The 9,713-nt window shown below is 44.3% G+C and overlaps 1 protein-coding gene across 1 annotated transcript in view; it reads left to right on the top strand.

The window, feature by feature from the left end:
• The first annotated feature begins 71 nt into the window (after positions 1–71).
• Positions 72–9,713, top strand: part of Gpd1l (glycerol-3-phosphate dehydrogenase 1 like) — a 60,229-nt gene continuing 50,587 nt past the window's right edge. The window contains exon 1 of the mRNA XM_048795480.1: positions 72–371. The gene's annotated coding sequence lies outside the window, so the exon portion shown is untranslated. The remainder of the gene's footprint in view (positions 372–9,713) is intronic.

Here is a 9,713-nt window from a genome sequence, read left to right as displayed (position 1 = left end):
GCGGGGAGGCGGGGTGGACGACCTCGGGGCCAGGCTGGGCACTGCGCGCCAGGGGAGGCCGCACCGAGGTCCTAGCCGGGGAATCTCTGGGCCCTCGTGCCCGCGGGGGCAACGCAGACCGAGGGTACCGCGCGCCCATGGGCACCTGTCCGCGCTTAGGTAGCCGCGCGGCGAGCGCACTGAAGCCACCTGCTCACCACGCCCTGATGTTTTGCGCAATCTTCTGAGGTCGTTCTCAATTCTCCCTACCGATCGCCTGGGTCGAGGAATTGAAGGAGGCCCAAGAATTAGTGTAGTTTTGATGTTGGGCAGACCGAAGCACAGAGGGCTTGCTATTCGGGTCTCTGGCGGGGCAAGCTCTGCCCATTAAGGTATGGTTCTCATCTCCGCTTCTGATAACGGCCAGTATCTTGGTAACGTGGTATCAGGAAGAAGATCCAAGTTCCAACGGGCCTTATTTCCCCGGGGACCTTGAGAGTTCTTCTATGGGGAGATGTTTGCAAAGCTTTGCATTTCCAGGGCTTGATTTGACTTTAACCTTTATAAAGCACTATGTGCAAGGCGCTCTTGCACTTACTTTACACGTGTCAGCTCCTTAGTAGCTCCCTTTATCGAACTCACATGGTGTGATTCTTTGGTGTGTTTGGGTGAATGCAGAGGAGCATGGGGAGGAAAGGAGGCAGAATATAGCCTTGGCATTTTCAAGCTCTTTATCTTTGCTTCACTTCTCTTCCCACTTCTGAGGGAGTGGTACAGAATCATTTGGAGTCACTGTGCCCTTTCCCTTTCAGTGCGTTTGTTTACCTGTGTTTCTGTGGCCTGACTCACATCCCGGTTCAGCCTTCTAGAAGTGCTGCAGGCATGGGCACATGGTATTTGGTCTCGGACTTACTTTTTTAATACAGAGAAAAATACTTCTCTGAAGAAACCTGAACCTGGTTTTCCACTCTTCCATCCCATCAAAGAATGAACTTTCTCTGAACCCCTATTGCTGATCTCTGTCCATGCACTGAAATGATTTAATTATTGGTCTCTACTCCTTCCTCCCCCACTTGAGATTGAACTCAGGGGTGTTCTCCCACAGAGCTACATCCCCGTTCCTATTTAATTATTTAGAGGCAGAATCTTGCTAAGTTGGGAGGCTGGCCTCAAACTTGAACGTGTGATCTTCCTACCTCAGCCTCCTGAGTAGCTAGGATTATAGGCCAGTGCCACCCAGCTTCACTGCCCAGCTCAAGGCTAACATCTACCTTAGTGCCCTCCAAAATGCTAAGTAAATGCTAAATCAATGTCTGAAAACTACTTATTTATTTATTTTATTTATTTTTGGTGCTGGAGATCAAGCCCAGGGCCTTGTGCATGCAAGGCAAGCACTCTACCAACTGAACTATATATCCCCAGCCCTGAAAACTATTTTTTAATTTTTATTTTTGGTGCTGGAGATAAACCCAGGGCCTATGCCATGCTAAGCACATACTGTACCTTTGAGTTATACCCCATCCCCCAAAGTAATTTTAAACCTCGTATTGTATTTGATTAGGAGCTCATTTACTTTTTTTTGTGTATGTGTTTGTATAGTGCTGGGGATCAAACCCACAGCTTCACACATAGTAGGCAAGCACTCTGATACCCCAGATCTTTATTTTTTATATTTATTTTTTAGTTGTAGTTGGACACAACACCTTTATTTCACTTGTTTATTTTTGTATGTGGTGCTGAGGATTGAACCCAGGGTCTCCCAAGTGCGAGGCGAGTGCTCTACCGATGAGCCACAACCCCAGCCCCCACCCCAGACCTTTTTTTTTTTTTTTTTTGAGCCAGGGCATTGTTAAGTGGCTGAGGCTGGCCTTGAACTTGTGATCCTCCTGCCTCAGCCTCTTTACAGGAATTACAGTTTGTTTTTTTTTTTTTTTTAATAAACTAAAAGGTACAATGAAACATCTCCCATCCACTTTTATCCCCCCAGGAACCAAATCAGTGTTGATCTCTTCTGACCTTTCTGGAGGAATTCTGTCAGACACAAGTGAATGTTTATATGTGTTCTTTTCTCCCTTTATTCTACAAATCAAGAGTACTGGGCACTTTTTTTTTCAACCAACAAGGGAAAGTTGTGCACGTTTCATGGAGTCAGTACCTATCCAGTGCAGAGCTTAATTCAGAGGTTTCAGCTTGACTTTGCCAATTTGGGTCTCAAGGTCACTTCAATAAGATGTCAGCTGCCCTGTTGGACATGCCACTGGAAAAGCACCCATTTAGCACATGTTCTTTTAAAATTAGTTTCCCCTCCTATAAAATTCCACGGATGACAGCCCTCTTTCCTAATTTAGAAGGTGCAGGTAAAAGTGGCACAGCTTTGCCATGCTGGATTTGAGCCCGAGTGATAGTAGTGAAGCGAACCTCCTTACCCTCCACTGAGATTTGGCTGCAGGCCCCTGGCTTCTTCATTCTGATGTACTTGACTGTTTTCTTGGCCCACTCCAGCCTGGGGAAATGGACTAGAACTTGGCCAGTGACTCTGAAGCAGAGCAATTGAGAAATAAGCCCATAGTTAGGGCTGGGTGCCTGGCTTCATTAATCACAGGATCAGACAGGAACAGATGTTGGCATCTCTGCCATTGCCTTGGTTGGGTACAGAGCCACTCTAGTCATAGAGAGAGGATCACAGCCTCCCCAGAGAAATTCAGGGACTTAGGAGCTGAGTTCAAGCCATAGAGCCCCCAAAGGGTACATGAAGTGTTCAGTTATGGTTCAGTAGATATTGGAGTGTTTTTCCCAAGTAGTTACTGTATTCTTTACAGCAATACACTAGACAGAGTCCCTGCCAGTAGGAAACTTACCTTCAGGGCTTGGAAGATAAGATCGAAAGAAATATAATGTGGAATGGAGATTTGTCACAAGGTTAAACGTTACATTTTAAATAGTATTTCTTAAGGAGTACATTTTTTTGAAGACCACTTGTACCTGAATTACCACTGAAATTAGATTTGCTGAATCATATTCCCTGAGGGTAGGAAGGATTTTTTTCCCTAAGGGACTTTAGCCTTTCATTAATAAAATATATCTCTAGAAACTGGATTTACCCATCCAGATCTGGTCCCTATCTCAGGAACCTAAATGTTCCTTGAACAATATTTACCCTGGGGACTTTGAAGTAGATCCCGCTGCTTATATAAATAAAGGTGTTGTTACTTATAAGCTCATAGTTGAAAGGCAGCTGTAACTCACATGGAGCCTCCCCCAGGTCACCTGTCATCTGTGGCAGGGAATCCAGCTGGCTTGTCAAGGCCCTTCAACGAGGAAGGACCTGGGTGGGAAGGTAAAGCGAGTTGTGTAAGATGGCCTAGTCTTGTCCTTTGGTCAACCTTTTCCTCCAGATAATTCAGGGACAGAAGGCTGGTGTATCTGGCTGAGCCCTTTGGTCCCACCCATTGTGAGGGACAGGGAAGGGTCACTTAACATGCCTGACTTTCCATGCCCTGTCACTTGTAACTTGGCAAAAACAAAAGCTTGGCAGATTCTTCCAAAGATGTTACAGTTTCTTTCTCAGCCCCTGTGAAGATCACCCAGACACAGGGCAAACCACGGTTCTAAAACTGAAACCTCAGTTATATTTACTGCCAAACCTCTGTAATGGGAGCATATGTCCAAAGACATAGCCCCAGCCTCTTTTGTAAGGCAGGGTCGCGCAGTAGGATGAGGGGCCCAGATTTCCACCCTAGTCCCCTATTTGGCAGCTTCAAGTCCTTGGCAAATGGCTCCTATGAATGATTGCTTATACTATTGGTACCTGCTGTCTAGGATTTTGTTTAGAATTGTTGCTAAAAGCAGAGAAGATCAGGGAGGAGATTAGGAAGAAGAAGGTTAGGGAAAAGAAGCTCAGGGAGGAGAAGGTTGGGAAAAAGAAAAAGAAACATGTATGTTTCAAAGCCACAAGAGATAGAGCCAACGCGTCAAGTGAAACCTTGTTACAGGATTACATGAGATGATCCAGGGAGAGTCAATGGTGGCTAGCGCTCAGTCAGTGTCCACTGCTGTTACCATTATTAGTTTCATCATTCTTGAGCCATCCCAACATGAAGTCACAAAATGGACCAGATTGGAATCTGGCCAAGTAGTACAGGCAGAGGCTGGGAGAGGGGACAAGAAGAGTGACTGCTACACAGCTGGAGGAGTTTCCCCAGGAGTGACCTTGTTTTCACATCAGCCCACAGCCTGACATCTTCCTCAGGCTGAAAGGTCAGGGCGAGTGCTGGCCCTCTTTGCACTGATGCCGGAAGCAGGACTTAACTCTGCTAGAACCTACAAAATGCACCACCTGAGCTCATCATTCACCTCTGCCATCCCTTTGCCTGTGCTATTCCATTTCTGCCATGATGCATGCTATCCAGAGATCTAAGAAACAGTCTGAGCAACTAATTTAGCTCCTCTGTGGTCAGAAGTAATTGCTTCCTTCCCTGTAAACAGGCCACACTGACACTCTTCTGCTTTGGTAGCTGGAGGGAGAGTTTGATGACAGGGTAGGTTAGAGCTGTGAGGATATTCAGGGTCCCCTCCTGGTCTGGGGCAGGAACATTCATACACATACAGCATAATTTAAAAAAGGAATTGATGAAGCCAGGCTGTGGTGGCAACTGTACAACTGTAATCCCAGCAACTCAGGAGGCCAAACCTGGAGGATCACAAGTTTGAGGCCAGACTCACAACTTGTCAAGACCCTGTCCCAAAATGAAAAACGGGATATAGCTCAAAGGTAAAACAGCCCTGGGTTCAAACTCTAATACAAAAACAAACAAAAGAAGTGGCACTTAATGACCTGTTTCTATCACCTCCCCAACCTATTCTAACATAAAAATCACAAGGACTACTCTAGAAGTAGGAGTGCTCTGTTTTCTTAACCCCCTCATGTTTCTTCATTCTTCTCTTCCATTTCCTCCTCTCCTTTAACAGGAATCATAATAATTTTCTGTTTATCAGGTATGTAGATTACTTCATTTTAAACCTGGTAGATTAAAAACAGGTTAGAAAAAACTTGCTCAAGGTCAACACTTAATAAGGTAAAGTTCAAATGCAAGGTCCTTCTTGCTCCAGAAACTCTGTTTCTATAAATTCCCGACATTTTCAGTGAGAGACATACTTAAACCTGAGGACAGATCTCCTTGTCATAAAAATGTTGAGCATCTACCTTTCTCATGTAAGTTTAATCTAACGAATATTCCATTTATGAGAAGTAAAACTGAATGAAGCCTTAAAATGGGTCAGTTTCCCTCCAAAGCAGGTACCCATTCTTCTGTAGATCACAAAAGATGATCATAGTTTACTTTGTGTGTGTGTGTGTGTGTGTGTGTGTGTGTGTGTGAGAGAGAGAGTGATGGTGGTACTGGGCATTGAACCCAGGGGTACTCTACCACTGAACTACATCCCAGCCCTATTTATTTTTATTTTGAGACAGGGTCTCACTAATTTGTCCAAACTGTCCTTGAACTTACAATCAATCCTCCTGCCCCAGCCTCCTGAGTCACTGGGATTATAGGTGTGCCCCACCACCTGGGTTACTATTTATTTTTAAGGCAGTTGACTACCTCCTCCTCCTCCTTCTCCTACTTCTTCCCCTCCTCTACCCCCTTCTCCTTCTTCTTTTCCTTCCTCCTTCTCTTTCTTCCTTCTTCTTTCTTCCTTCTTTCTTTCTTTCTTTCTCTCTGTACTGGGGATTGACCCCCACAGAGCACTTAACCACTGCACCACATCTCCAGTCCTTTTTAATTTTTTTATTTTGAGACGGTCCAGGTTGCTAATGCTGGCTTTGAGTTTGTGAACTCCTGCTCTAGCCTCTTGAGATTCTGGGATTACAGGCATGCAACACTACATGTGGCTGGTTTTTTGTTTGTTTAAATTTTGAATGAGGTTTATTGAGTGCTATTGTTTATTAACAATAAGATAATCATGAGTGAAACAGACATCAAAATGATATTTAGAAAGGTGAATGAACCACACACACACAGAATAAAAAGTCTTGGTCCAAGTTATTCCAGAGGACTTGATATTTTTTCCAATAGGACAATTTATCTCGAGTTTATGAATAGAGAGGGGCATAACTGTTGGGAAAAAAAAAAAAAACTTTTTTTTTTTTTGGTACCTGGGATCGAACCCAGGGGTGCTTTACCACTGAGCCCATCCTCAGCCCTTTTTATTTTTTGAGACAGGGTATCACTAAAGTTGCTTCGAGGCATCACTAAATTGCTGAGGCTAGTCTTGAACTTGCAATCCTCCTGCCCCAGTCTCTGGAACTGCTGGGATTACAGGCAATGTGCCACGGTTCCTGGTTTAGAACAATCTTAACCTTTGAGTTAACCTCCGACTTTTACCTGTTTATCTCAGCAGCACCTGGGTGAGCCTCTTTTCTAAGACATATGCCTTTGGGTAGAAAAGTCATGTGTCCAATAAATAAAATCATCTCTTTGGGGGGTCCAGTGCTGTCCCCAAGTCTCTTGAAGTTGCAAGGGGGCAGAGGTTTCTGTGGTTAGTGCTGTCCAGGCCACCCTTCTCTCCCTTTCCTCCAGTGCTGGGAGTATAGAGTACTGAGTTTCGTGCTTGTAGGTCTCTTTGCTCCCACAGAGTTGTACTGGTAGCATTTCGCTGTCATTCAACTTTGGCTTGATTCTTTTCACAACTTGGAGCAGGGAACTGAATGAATTCTCGATTGCTGTCTACCATTCCAAAAACTAGTGGCTTCCCACAGCAACCACTAATTAGCTCGTAATTCGGGTGGTCAACAATTCTGACTCACTAGCCAGGGAAGGATCTGGTCTAGGTTGGGCTCACTCATAATGGTCAGGGTCACAAATGGGTTAGCTGGAACCATTGGTCCTAGATGACCTCCATCATGTGTCTGGCAGTGGACAGGTTTCAGCCAGAATGACAGGAGCCACCGGGCCACCTACCTCATCCTTCAGCAGGCTAATTCTGGCTTCTCCAGGTGATGACTGGCTTTCACCAAGAGCAAGAACACTTTTTAAGCTTTTGTCACAATTAGGCCAGGTGCTTTCCCGGTCTTCATTTAGGAGATTCATGATACCACGAACTGACATACAATTTACACCATGACCCAGAACACTTCACATATTACAGGAAACATGTTTCACAATAACAGAGGTTCCTGAGGTGATGGACTATGATATTTTCATTTTTTTTTTCCTGTGTTTCTTTCATTTTTAGAACCTGCATAACCCAGTTTGAGAAATACTGTCTTAGGTAGAAAAATAGTTTCTTTCCCATCATCACAGCCAGAGTACCTCCCCAGCTGCATGGGTATGTCCCCCAGAAAATGGCATTCTCCACATTTGATTGTTTCTGCCTGGTTTTCCCAGGGTTGAGAAGAGGAAGTGGTTTGCATGGGTTACAAGCAAAAAGAACCAAAGGCCCCTAGAATTTGTTTCTCCATCCCTGGAAAGCTCTGACCTAACGGCTTGATCAGTGGCTATCTGTACAGAAATATCCCCAGATGAAATGAGTCGTTCACTTAGCTACCCCCAGCGTGATGGGAAAGTATCCTCAAGCATCTAGAGCCTTTTGTCTACGATTATCTGAACCTTTGTACTTGGGTTTCTTTAGTGGATTTGCCCATTGGTAGGAAATATCTTGCATAGACTAGTCTCCTTGGTTCTTACCCTTGTAGGTTGTTGACAAATACTAATATAAATTTTAGAAATTATTATGGATAAGTTTGCATTATCATGTAGGCAAGTAACCATGTGTTTATATTCTACCTGGAACAATGGTTTACATTTGTACTGGTCTAATTTTTTTTTTTTTTTTGATACCAGGGATTGAGCCCAGGGGTGCTTTACCACTGAGCTACATCTCAGCCCTTTTTACTTTTTATTTTGAGACACTAAGTTGCTCAGGCTGCCCTTGAACTTGCTATCTTCCTGCCTCAGCCTCCTGATTGACGGGGATTACAGGTGTTCATCACCACACCCGGCTTACTATTTATTTTTTTTAAGGCATCTGATCTTATTTTTTTTTAAGACAAATTCTCGTTAAGTTGTTGAGGGTCTTGCTGAGTTGCTGAGACTGATGGAGAGCTTAGGATCCTCCCATGTCAGCTTCCCCAGTTGCTAGGACTGCAGGCATGCTCTTACACCCAATTTAAATAATAAATCTTAAGGTAACCTGCTTATAATGAACTCCTGTGAGTTGGGGTAACTTGATGGTGTTCTTCAGAGCCAAGACCAGCAATGATGGCACTTAAGATTTCAGGACTTCCAATCTCTGTGTATTTCATCTCAAGTGCTGGCTGTAGTTGGTGAGTGGTGGCCACATAGACTTCTGTGTGGAGAAGAATTCTCAGAGAGCAGCTTTGGCAAGCTGGAATCTCATGATGAGCAAGCTTAGAGGTGGACTTGGAGTGGGGATGGGCTGCATCTATGCTAAATTAGCTTGGACAAATTTACTACTACCAAAATCTTTACTACTAACATTTAATAACACTTGGGTTAAATTACTTTTACCCAAGTAGAACCCATCTGGAGACTCTAACACAGCTAGTTCAAACTTAGCTTTGGCCCACAGTGGTGCAAGTGTCAGACTCAGTGATCAGGATGTTGAGCCCTTTCCATTGGCCTGGAGTTCCAACCTCTTTGTGTATTATCTAAGTTAATGCTCACTGTAGTGGGTATTGTTACCATCCTTGTATAGATGAGGATTCTGATGCATGCAGAGGTCATGTCCAGGACTTACGGCTACCAAGTGGTGGAGTAGTTGAAACTTCTCTGCCCTTCTTTTCCTACTTGAAATGTGACTGCTGGGACTAAACTTAAATGTTAATTATGAAAATTAATATTCAAATTAAAAGTTTCAATAATCCATGTAGCTAATACATTGGACCACAGAGCTCCACACACTGCTTTTCTCCTTGATTTTTACATTTAACTATCCTGAAGATCTTTCCATATCTGTACACAGAGAACATCTCATTCTTTTTTTTTTTTTTCTGTGCTGGAGATTGAACCCAGAGCCTCCTGTATGCTAGGAAAGTGTTCTACCCTACGTCTACAGCCCTTTATGCCGCAGTCTGGCTGGGCACAAATGCCGCAGTCTGGCTGGGCACACAATCACAAGCCACCACACAGCTTGTAGATTCAAACAGCAACTCTTTATTCCAGAACTCACACCAGCCGTATACAAACACGTTCTGGGGAAATCCACGTTCTCTGCCCAAATCCACGTTCTCTCCCAAATTCACCTCCACTGGGCTTCTGTCTCCCAAAATATACTGTCTGAATCCCGTGAGAACTCAAGGGGAACTTAGGCAGCAGGATACGCCCTATTCCCAGCAGGAATAATCTTAAACCTTAAACCTGGAACCTAAACTGGGAACGCCCTAAACCCGATTATGTTAAACCGGGAACACCCTAATCCGCCCTGGTCCTTGAGCAAGGTCAACTACATTCAATGTCACTGCAAAATGTCAGCAACATGGGGTACGCTGGCAAGGAAATTGTCATACCTACTTGGCTAATGGCTCCCAGCATCTCCCCCCTTCTGATTAATTAAACAAGCAATGTGGCTTAAGGACCGTGCCTGGTAGGTTGTCCAATTCAACATATGGTTCTTACCCGTCATCGGAAAACTGACCTTTAGGCGTCAGCCTCCTGTCTTAGGTTGATACCACTGCAATTGGATCATACCCGTCACTGACTACCGGTCCAGCATAC

This window comes from Marmota marmota, unplaced genomic scaffold (genome assembly GCF_001458135.2).
Source record: "Marmota marmota marmota unplaced genomic scaffold, marMar, whole genome shotgun sequence".
Classification (NCBI taxonomy): domain Eukaryota; kingdom Metazoa; phylum Chordata; class Mammalia; order Rodentia; family Sciuridae; genus Marmota; species Marmota marmota.
The sequence above is the reverse complement of the archived record's forward strand: the minus strand, read 5'-3'. Positions and strand labels throughout refer to the sequence as shown.